We start from the raw sequence: 11,631 nt of genomic DNA, 5'->3' as shown, positions 1-11,631 counted from the left end.
AAAAATAGATTTAAATATTTAAATAGATACCAAATATAAGATCTTAGATTTGATCCAGGAGGAAACCCCCAGAGTTTGAGTAGGACTTTGATATGGTCAGACCAATTACATGGCCAGATTTTAAGGATTATAATATTTATAAAATCAATATTGCTTTTCACTACCTCAATGCAAAATGACTATGATGAAGAGTCTCAATAAAACTTCAGGTTCTCTGTATGTGAGCTGTTACATTGGGAAAAATAATCATGATAAAAAATTTTTCCTTCAAAAATTTTCCTTTCTGTTGATTGTACCCTTTGCACAGCATCCTGCTTTCAGTTCTGAAATCATTGTCAGATTCTGTCCCTTTGTTCTTTCTGCTTTAGGCAATCTAATCTATCAGCCATATCCTTCAAAGAATGGGTAAATGATCTATAGAGGCTGATCCCTACATGAGGAAATAAAGGAGAAAAAGACTTAATCCTAATTTAATAGCTGATTGCTCATATAGGAACAAAAGCTAAAAATCCTCTCAAAGGTTTGTTAAAGAATCATTCATATCTTGCAACTAAGTCATTGACATATATGCATATAATAATGTTTGTCCTTCATTTTCTTTTTTTATTTAATTATTTAATTGTTTCTCTATCTATATTTATTTATCTATCTATCATCTATGTATGTATCCATGTATCTATCTAATCTATTTTTTGTCCATATGCACATGTATATTTTTAAGCTATAAAATTTCCTTCCACCCTCCCCTCAGTGGCAAATAGTCAGATTAGCATTGTACATACATATTTTTGATAAACATGTTTATAGATTAGTTATTTTTGGTATGAGGAATTGGAATAAAAGAAAGAGACACATAAGAGATAATTTTTATAAAGTGTTTATCAGATTCTGAAGGGTTGTTTCTTTGTTTTGTTTTGTTTTGTTTTTCTCCCTCTGCATGGAGATAACATTGTTCAAAGCAGGTCTAAAATGGTTGTCCTAGCTCTCTGACCTCTGAGAGGAACTGCTTCCATCAAGGTTGATCATCTCACATTATTGTTGTTAATGAGTACATTGTTCTCTTGGTTCTACTTTCTTTGTTCAGCTTCAGGTCCTGTTCACTCATTTCATGCTTTTCTAGAGGTCGAGCAGTTATGGTTTCTTTTAGAATAATAACATTCCATAGTATTCATGTACCATAACTTGTTTAGCCATTTCCCCAATTGATGAGCATCCTTTAAATTTCAAATTTTTTGCCACAACAAAAAGAGCTGTTATGAATATTTTGGAACACATGTGACTTTTCCTATTTTTAATTATTTCTTCTGGATATAGGTCTAGAATTGGAATTACTGGGTCAAAGGACATGAACAGTTTTATTGCTCTTTGGGCATAGTTCCATATTGTTCTCCAGAAAAGTAGGATCCATTCCCAACTCCACCAGCAATGCATCAATGTCCCAATTCTCCCACAATCTCTCAACATTGATCATTTTCCCTTTTTCTCATATTGGCTGATCTGATAGGTGTGAGATAATACCTCATTTTAGTTTTAATTTGCATTTCTTTAATCAATAATGATTTGGAACATTTTTTTTTCATATGATTATGTATAGCTTAATTTCTTCATTTAATTGTCCTTCATTTTCAAAGAAGACCATTGCAAAATGGGAGGTGATACCATGACAAGCGCATGAAATGGATTTGAGTGAGGAGGTGCTGTGCTAATTCTCTTTCTCCTCCAGAGCTATCTGGGTCTTGTGACCAGATATGAATCAGGATGACTGGAGATGGCCCTGGTTGTGAGATAATCAGGATTAAGTGACTTGCTCAGTCATGTGTTTGAGGTCAGATTTGAACTCCCATTCTCCTGACTCCAAGGTCAGTGCTCTATCCCTGTGCTACCTAGCTGCCTTAGTAGGTGCATTAAAATACCTGATACAGTCATCATTTTTTTTATTATAAAATTTTTTACTGAGTTGAGAATAGTACAAGGAGAAGGTCATATCATAAGAAAGCTAAAATCTCACTGTATTCAAATCTGATCTTGGGCATGTGCTAACTGCATAAGATATTTAACTTCTTTTTTCTCAGTTTCTTCAAGTCTAAAATGAAGATAATAATAATAATACCAAATATCTGGCAAGATTGCAATGAGAATCAAATTAGTTAATACTTTTAAAAATGCTCAGCACAGTGAGTGGCACATAACAAACCTAATATAAATACTTATTACCTTCCCTTACCCTCTTAAAACATTTTAAGTGGTAATTCAAGAACCACAGATTTATTTCTTATGAAGTGGTCAATTAAAAAGAGGGAGAAACAGTACTCTCTGAAATGAAAGTTTCCTTATGTTCCTAAAGTTATTGAGTTTTCTTTGTTTTGTTTTGTTTTTGTTTGTTTTGGGGGAATTGTTGAACAACTTTATGATATAAAGATTTCCTTCTCTTTAAAGTTCCTGGATATAGGGAGGTTCTTGTTTTAACATGTGTGAGAAACAAAAGGAAAAAATATTTGATAAAGGTTATCTGAAGCTAAAGAATCCCAAATTGACTAAACATTAATAAAGAAGTCCATTCCCTTTCAAAATCTCCCTTCCCCATCTAGTCTTACTATGAATATGTTAAAAGTTTAATAATATCCAATGTAGTAAATCGATGTAATGATTTGGCAGAGAAAAAAAAAGATGCAGAAGATCACTGATTGGCTTAGTGTCACATTAATCAATGATAAAACTGATCAAAAAAAGTCAAGAGTCATGAATCCCATCAATCTCCTTCAAGGGGAGTATTTGCTATTCTTCCACATAACCTTTTGCTGTAAAGGAAGAATTGACAATATTTATTAATTGAGAAGGAGGAAATGTTTCAACAAAATCACCTTTGCCTAGAAATATTGGAAGATTTTAAAACTTTGATATTAAACATATTTTTAGAGATGAGTAGTGAAAATCAAGTTGGGAGATTTTTGTTGTTGTTGTCATATTAAAAGGGAGTTAAAACCTCTTTAAAAAGAAAAAAAATATTAAAAGCAAATTTCCCTTCAATATTTTCCAGTAAGAAGTATTCCTAGTAAACAAGGGAGACCATACATGAATCAGCTCAGTCTCAGTTGGAATTTTCTTTTAACAATAACCTGTATTTAATAAGCTGGTACCTAGAGTGTGTTCCATGCTGCTTCAAAGTGATAGCGGGACCATGAAAAAGATCAAAGAAAAATGGTCATGGAATCTTAACTGCTAGGCAAAGAAAGGCAGCACTACATCTGCATGTGGGCAGTTGCTTCTTGTTTTGATGTATAGGAGGCAAATTCACTTATTTCCTAGCCCTTCTTAAATATATTGAGTTCATACCTCTATTCAGTCACAGAGAATAGAACGAAAACTCCAGATGCTGCTTGCTTACAGAATAGAGATATGCTGACCCACACTAGCGAAGAACTAGAATTCAACAGATTATTACAGTATTGTTTTAGAACTAATGTGAGCTTCAAAAAACATGCAAAGCCACATGTGTGGTAGGATAGTGGAAAGAACCTTTTTCTGAGGCTTTAGTATTCCCAAATTCCCCATAGTGGTAAAAATCCAGAACTAATAGCTATGGATTTTGCCTGCTTTATAATATGTCTGAAGTTAGAACTTCTTAAATGGACTATATTGTTATTTCTGAGTCTAAATTCAATATATGAATCTATATGTCATAGAGTGAGAAGGGAGGGGAGGGGACATTTAATAAATTCTTATTCTGTACCAGACACAGAATTATATACTTTGCAAATATTATTTAACATCATTGTTGATCTTACAACAAGCCTGAGAAGTAGATAAAGAAACTGAGGCAGTGAGCAAGTTACCTGAACAGTGATACAAAGCTAGTAAAGGTTCAAGGCTTAATTTGAACTCAGGGCTTGCTGACTACAGGTCCAAAGCTTTATCCACTGGGTCATTAAAGTTAGAAGAAAACTGACAGAACATTTCATCCAAAAATTTCATTTTTTTAATCAATAACTTTACTGAGCCCTAAAGAGATAAGGTAACCTGTCTAAGTTTACACAAGTGGAAAGAGGCAGGATTTTTAGATTTCAGTCCAGTTCCAAAGATAACATACTTTCCAGTGAGTCAGCTATATGTGTGTGCATGTACATAAACCAATATGTAAGCACACAAATATATGTTGTTATGGGATTCTGTATCCTCCTATGACAGGGATTTTGATTTAGAAACATTAAGCTTAGACTTGAAGGCAGTATATTAGAGCTGTTTGGATATTAATTTTTCCTTGAATTGAAAAAATAGATGAGCTTTCTGTCAAGTTTTGGGTACCTGGGTGGTCATAAACTAATTAAAAGAATGGAATCTAAGAGTATAACCCACACAAGTTTCCTTATTTAGGTAATTCTGTCATTAATCTTGTTAAATCACACTACCTTTTATCCTGAAATATCTATTATCTGCAATGTGTATGCTTGTTTGAATGTATGTATGCATGCATGCATGTATGTATGTATGTATATATTTCTACTTCCTTGATTATATATATGTATGTATGTATAAATGTGTATAATTAGATATGTATTGTCTTGGTACATGCACATTCACATATATTTTTCTGCTTTTATGAAAAACAAAAAGCTTTGAGAAAAAAACTGAATGGATGGGAAATCCTACTTAAAAGGAGAATATTCCCACTTGTTAAATAGAGATTTCCTCAGGGTCTGGGAAGGAAATTTATTTTATTTTAGGATTAGACTTGAAGGCTCTGATTATAAATATGGAGGGTTTAGTTACAAATTTAACAAAAGAAGGTGAAACTTCAATTTCCTGCAAAGTGAAATTGAGTTGAATGACATGAAACAAAGTGTATCCAAGGGTTTAACCGTAATAGTACCAAATAAAAACAAGTTGCATCACAGAGTGAGAGCTGCAAGGGACTTTAGATGTTCTTTAATCCAATCCTTTTATTTTCTCATGAGGAAGCTGTAGTCCCAGGAAGATAAGTAGTGTGACCAAGGTCATCCAAGTAGTAAGTTTCAAAGGTGGGATTTATATCCAAGGTCTTACCCTACAGCCATTAATCTTTCTACTGTACCATAGACTAACTTTTCTCATAGACCACTGGTCTGCTATAATGGTTATGGAGTTTTATATCCCTGAAAGGTGTTTTTTGTATATTTAATGCTTCCATATTTCATTCTTATTTTGGGGGAATGGGGGAGTTAATGAAACTGAAATTTAATTTCTTATACTGAAATTATCATACAGATTTGATTATATACCACCTGACTTGTCACCCACATCAAGGCAACTATAAGTAGTACAGTGGATAGAGTGGCCTAGGAGTCAGGAGGTCAGGAGTTTGAATCCAGCCTCAGACGCTTGACTGTTACTAGCCACTTAACTTTGCTTGCCTTGCATCCAGGGCCTTCTCCAGTCATCCTGATTCATAGCTGGCCACTGGACCCAGTTGGTTCTTTAGTAGAACGTGAGACTGGTGACTTAGCACAACTTCCTCTCATTCAAATCCATCTGCTTGTCATGGCATCACCTTCCTGATGTTGTGGTCTACTTTGAAAAGGAAGGGCAAATAATATGGAATAGTAGAAAAAATTTAGAGGCCTTGGGTTTTTATCCTGATTCTGTCATTCACTAGTCATGTAAATTGAAAAAAAAAAAGGTAATTTTACCTTTTGTCTTTATTAATCTCAGTATTTTTATTAAAAATGAGATAATAATATCTGCATTATCTACTCCTTTAAGGATTAATGTAAAGCAGCATATCAACATATGAATGCCAGTTGCTATTATTATTATGTCATTGTCATCTTTTTCATTTGAATTAAGATATAAATGATCTTGGGAAAAGTTGCTACTCTGCTGTTATTCTTTTATGTTTAATGTTCCACAAAATGCAAAGATTAAAATAACTGCTTTTGTAAAATTGAATAAAAATATTAGGATTTAAGCTCTTCCTCTGTAGACTTATCCAAAGCATAGCAGACAGAATGATAGAGGTAATAGGTATCTTATTCTTTTCCCACATGAGTTTGAACTCTTTTGCTATGTCTCTATAGTTTTTTTGTTATGGTTGAATCATTTCAATCATGTCTGAATTTTGTGATCACATTCGGGATTTTCTTAGCAAAAGATACTGGTGTGGTTTCCTGTTTCCTTCTTTTGAACATTTAAAATATGGAGGAAACAATAGAGGCCGCGCCTGCGGAGCGAGGGCCCTCCAGCCCTCACCCCTCCTCTGCCCGCTGCTCCAACCCCGCTTCTGAGCCCACCATGGCCGACAAGGAAGCAGCCTTTGATGATGTTGTAGAAGAATGAGTGATCAATGAAGAATATAAAATATGGAAAAAAATACTCCTTTTCTCTATGACCTAGTGATGACCCATGCCCTTGAGTGGCCCAACTTAACTGCACAGTGGCTTCCAGATGTGACCAGACCTGAAGGGAAGGATTTCAGCATTCATTGACTTGTCCTGAGTACATACACATCAGATGAACAGAACCATCTTGTGATAGCTAGTGTGCAGCTTCCTAATGATGATGCTCAGTTTGATGCCTCTCACTATGACAGTGAGAAAGGAGAATTTGGAGACTTTGGTTCAGTTAGTGGGAAAATTGAGATTGAAATCAAGATTAACCATGAAGGTGAAGTGAACAGGGCCGTTATATGCCCCAGAATCCTTGTATCATTGCAACAAAGACTCCATCCAGTGATGTTCTTGTTTTCGACTTCACCAAGCACCATTTGAAACCAGATCCTTCTGGGGAGTGTAACCCAGACTTGCATCTCCGGGGACATCAAAAGGAGGGCTATGGGTTATCATGGAACCCAAATCTCAGTGGACACTTGCTTAGTGCATCAGATGATCATACCATCTGCTTATGGGACATCAGTGCAGTTCCAAAGGAAGGTAAAGTAGTGGATGCAAAGACCATATTCACAGGACATACAGCAGTAGTTAAAGATGTTTCTTGGCACCTGCTCCATGAATCTCTCTTTGGATCAGTTGCTGATGATCAGAAGCTCATGATCTGGGACACATGGTCAAACAATACTTCTAAACCAAGTCACTCAGTGGATGCCCACATTGCTGAAGTAAATTGTCTCTCTTTCAATCCTTATAGTAAGTTCATTCTTGCCACAGGATCAGCTGATAAGACAGTTGCATTGTGGGATCTTAGAAATCTGAAACTAAAGTTGCATTTCTTTGAATCACATAAAGATGAAATATTCCAGGTTCAATGGTCTCCCCACAACGAAACTATCTTGGCTTCTAGTGGCACTGATCACAGGCTAAATGTCTGGGACTTAAGTAAAATTGGAGAAGAACAGTCCCCTGAAGATGCAGAAGATGCACCAACCAGAATTATTGTTTATTCATGGTGGTCACCCTGCCAAGATATCCGATTTCTCTTGGAGCCCCAATGAACCTTGGGTTATTTGTTCTGTATCAGAAGACAATATCATGCAAGTTTGGCAGATAGCTGAGAATATATACAATGATGAAGACCCTGAAGGAAGCGTGGATCCAGAAGGACAAGGGTCCTAGACATGTCTGCATTGGTGCTGATTTTTAGACTCCCCTTTCTTCCCAAACTGAGATTGATTTAACACTGGTTTTGAGACAGACCTTTTTGTCCAGACATTCTTCTATAGGCACCTGTTAACCCAGAGAGTGAATGATTTCTGAATATTAACTGTGGGGGGGGAAGGGGGTGACTTACCAGAGCCACACACCCATATTTAATTTTTTTCCAAGAACTTTTTATGAGCAAATCCAACTCTGAAATCTGATTTAGCCACAGAAAATGGACCATGAGTGTTTTATTTTTCTTCCTAAGCTATAAATGCAAGTTTTTTGGACTAATTTAATAAAATTAGAGTGGGGTAGTATTTATATCCAAGTGAGGAGTCTGAGCCACTGAGGTATTAGCATTGTATCTGAACTCATTTCCCTTTGTTTATGGAGATTCAAAGACTAAAATTGGCATGGCTGACTTTCTAGGGTATAGTTTATCCTATTGTAGACTGCCCTACCCTTCCTGGTTTCCTCTGTAACCAATCAAAATTTCTTATTAAAATTTTTTTTGTTTTATTTAATGTTTTTCCTTCCCTAATGACTTGTTTATTCCCTCCTTCCACTTCTCATCTGGTGAGGGAGAAACAGCCATGTGAAATGTAGTTGTACCTGCAAAATATCGTTGTTTGCCTCATATAGTTTTACTCGCTAGTATATTTTTTGAGTTATATTTTCATATGATATTTCATATCATATTCATATCTTTCCTTTCTGTGATTGTTTTTAACTTGGGACCACCAAGTTTTAAAGAAGTTGTTTTTACCTGATAGATGTACTATTGGTAGACTACCCAGTAATCTGAAAACAAAACAATTGGTAGCAGACATGTACTTTAAAAATTAATTCTGGGTGGCTTCTTCCTTTATCTTTAAAAAAAAGTGATTTTGTTTTTTCAACAAACCCCACACAAATGGAATTAGTCCTTGACCACTTATTTTATACAATGTCCTTTGGGGTAACTTGTCCAACCGGCAGCCTGTTACTGTCCATAACTAACTGTAAGTGCTTATGATGGAATAAATTGTTTTTCTACAAAAAAAGAATATTTAAAATATGAAAAAACTGAAGCAAATAGGATTAAATGATTTGCCCAGAATAAAACAATTAATCAGTGTCTAGACTGAATTTAAACTGACAAAATTGAGCCTTTCTGACTCCTTCCCTGCCATTCTATTCACTGTACCACCCTAGCTGCCCCATGTCTCTATAGTTTGAAAGCTTTTCATTCCATTTAGTTTGGATATTATGGATATTATTATGGCAACTTCCATTAGAGCATTGTTCTTAAGCTTCTATGAATCAATATTGTTTCCAGACAAGCAGTTTTGACAACAATTTTATAAGTATAAACAATTCAGTTAAAATGTGCCTTTTCTGAGTTCTGCATCTGTTATATGATGATTTTCCAGCTAGGCCGCAGGACAGATCCTACTAGGTATTTGGTAAATACTAAAATTTTATACCTTTCAACTTCCCATGACAATGTTTCCATTTTTGTCTTTCATAATCTACATTGATCACAAAATCCTTCTGCATCCAGGGTAGCACCTCTATAAGGTTTAATGATAACAGGTTTTCCATTGCAGTATGATCACGAACTCTGTTTCCGCAAGCAAGTTCATATCACGCAACCATTTGTTTAATGTTTCTTTCCCAGCATATTGCTGGTCAAATTTATGCAGAAATTACTTGTGGATAACTTTTCCATTCACTACATGGATTGACATATTATAAGCTTTGTAGAGTGGTAAACCACTTTTGGTTAGATTTAATAATTCCAAAGATTTGTATCAGCCTTTTCTATGGCTGAGTGAACTGATATCTTCTTGTTCTTAATGCATTTCTGTAGATATCAAACCTATTTATCATATGCTCTGAAAAGATCTATTAATCACTTAACATTTGATGATATAGCATTAATCTTTCCTTTGCTACTTTTGGGTGATTGGTCTTATGTTTCATTGATATTGTATGGATTTTTTATCTAGATGTTTCCAAAATCTGTTATGGTAGATTCTGTAGTTATAAAAGTATACTTGTTTGATATTACATAACTTTTAGTAACTGTAAATGTTCTCCATCAATGTTTCATACATGCCTTAAAATATTCAACTATAGTTCTTTTCTTGATAGTTTTATGCTTAGTGTGTTTTGCTCGGAGGTTTACAAAGAATTCAGAAGTTTTTCTTTTATTTCTTGGTTTTGTGTGACCTCCAGATTCAAATTTAAATCTTTTAGTCTCTAAATTTCCTTTGTATGTCTTAAAAGTGTTACATTAATTTAGTCAAATAACATTTTTGTAACACATTCTTCAAGATGATAGACCTGAATAGGTGAAGCCATGTGTCTTGATGTTATCTATGTATTCACAGTAATGAATGTGAAATATTGGTATTACTCTCTCTTTAGCTTGGAAATCATTCTTAGCTGTGTTTAGAAGATATAAAATTAATTGTAGGCTAGGCAAAGTCATAGGGTAATTAAACTTTATCCCCACAAAATGCTATGCATTAAATTAATTTTTGTAGCTATGATTATATCTATTTTTTTAATGAAGAATAGATTTTTAAAAGTTAATAATTTTTAAGGTGGATATCAAATATTCTGACATTCTTTCAATACTTGTATATGTTTTGGATATTTTCAGTATAAATAGAAAGTGTAGACTGAGTCATGGACTGTTGTAATGATTAATAAAATCAGTATAGTACAGGGTTTTAAAGCAGCTTGATCAATATTTATCAATTGTTAAGTAGTTGCTCTTTATACCCCTCTGCCTTCTTAACAGACATATTTTATTTCTCAGCCATTATATTGTTTTCTTAATGAGGATAGATTTGTTTTTTTTAATGAGACAAAGTAAATGCTGTGTCTAAAGCATAGGTGTCATGTACACTCTCAGGGGCCACAAGCAGTCCACAACACTCTCAAGTTTTGCAAGTATATTAAAATGTAATTGGGGAATACATAAAATAAATAAAAATGCAAGAAAACATAGAAAATGTAAAGAAATTGTTTTTGAAGTCAGTTTGAGGTCTTCAGGGATTCTTATATATAACTAGTTTCTATTTGAATTTGATGATACTGGTCTAAAGAGTTTAATATATTTGATATTTTATACAATGCATACCAGATATATTATTAATATAACCTATAGAATTCTAGTTTTTATCCACTCTGCTATCTACTTCCATTTTATGGAAGAGTTCCTTCCTTTCATATTCCTGGTTATGATTACTAACTTTGTATTTCCCTCCATCCTATTCCCCCTTTATACTTTTCTCTCTTCTTTCACACTGTCCCTTTCCTTTCCAGTGTTTTCTTCTGACACCCATTTCCCTCAAACTACCCTCCCTTCTATTAGCCTCCCCTTTTTCTTAGCTCTTTCCTTTCTTTTTTCTGACCTCGCTTCTATAAACTCCATTATCTTTTCTTTTTCCTTTTGCTTTCTAGTTCCTTGTAAGGTAGGATAATTTCTAAACTCAAGTGAGTGTGTATGTTACTCCATCTTGGAGTCAAATCTGATGTGTAAGATTCAACTTGTCCCTTCATTCCCTCAACTTTAATAGGTCTTTTGCTCCTCTTCTCCCAGTACAATCTTTTTTTAAAAATTTTAATTATTTTTTAATCAACAAATAAAAATAAAATTCTATCTGTCCCTTTTAGATGGAGGGTGTGTATGTTCCAGTGTCTATACTCCTTCTAACTGTCCTAATAGAGATACAGCTCTCAGGGGTTACAATTATCATCTTCCCATGTAGGGATATAAACAATTTCATCATATCAAATAACATTTTATTTTTTTCCCCTTTCTGGTTTACCTTTTTAAACTTCTCTTGAGCCTTGTATTTAAAGAGAAAAATTTGTGTTTAGCGCTGATCTTTCATCTAGAAACTTTGAAAGTCCCCTTTGTTGTTGAATGTTCATCTTTTCTCCTGAAAGATTATGCTGTTTTGTTCGGTAGTTGATTTTTGGTTGCAGTACATGCTCCTTTGCTTTCTTGAATATCATATTCTAGGCTCTTCAGTCCTTTATAATAGAAGTTGCTAAGTCCTATGTA

At 34.2% G+C, this 11,631-nt stretch overlaps 1 pseudogene; it reads left to right on the top strand.

Moving 5' to 3' along the window:
- The first annotated feature begins 6,255 nt into the window (after positions 1-6,255).
- On the top strand, positions 6,256-7,615 carry LOC141518080 (histone-binding protein RBBP4 pseudogene; annotated as a pseudogene).
- The last annotated feature ends 4,016 nt before the right edge of the window (positions 7,616-11,631 follow it).

This window comes from Macrotis lagotis, chromosome 1 (assembly GCF_037893015.1).
Source record: "Macrotis lagotis isolate mMagLag1 chromosome 1, bilby.v1.9.chrom.fasta, whole genome shotgun sequence".
NCBI classification, from domain to species: Eukaryota; Metazoa; Chordata; class Mammalia; order Peramelemorphia; family Peramelidae; genus Macrotis; species Macrotis lagotis.
Note: the sequence above shows the minus strand (reverse complement) of the source record. Positions and strands in the feature narration are given on the sequence as shown.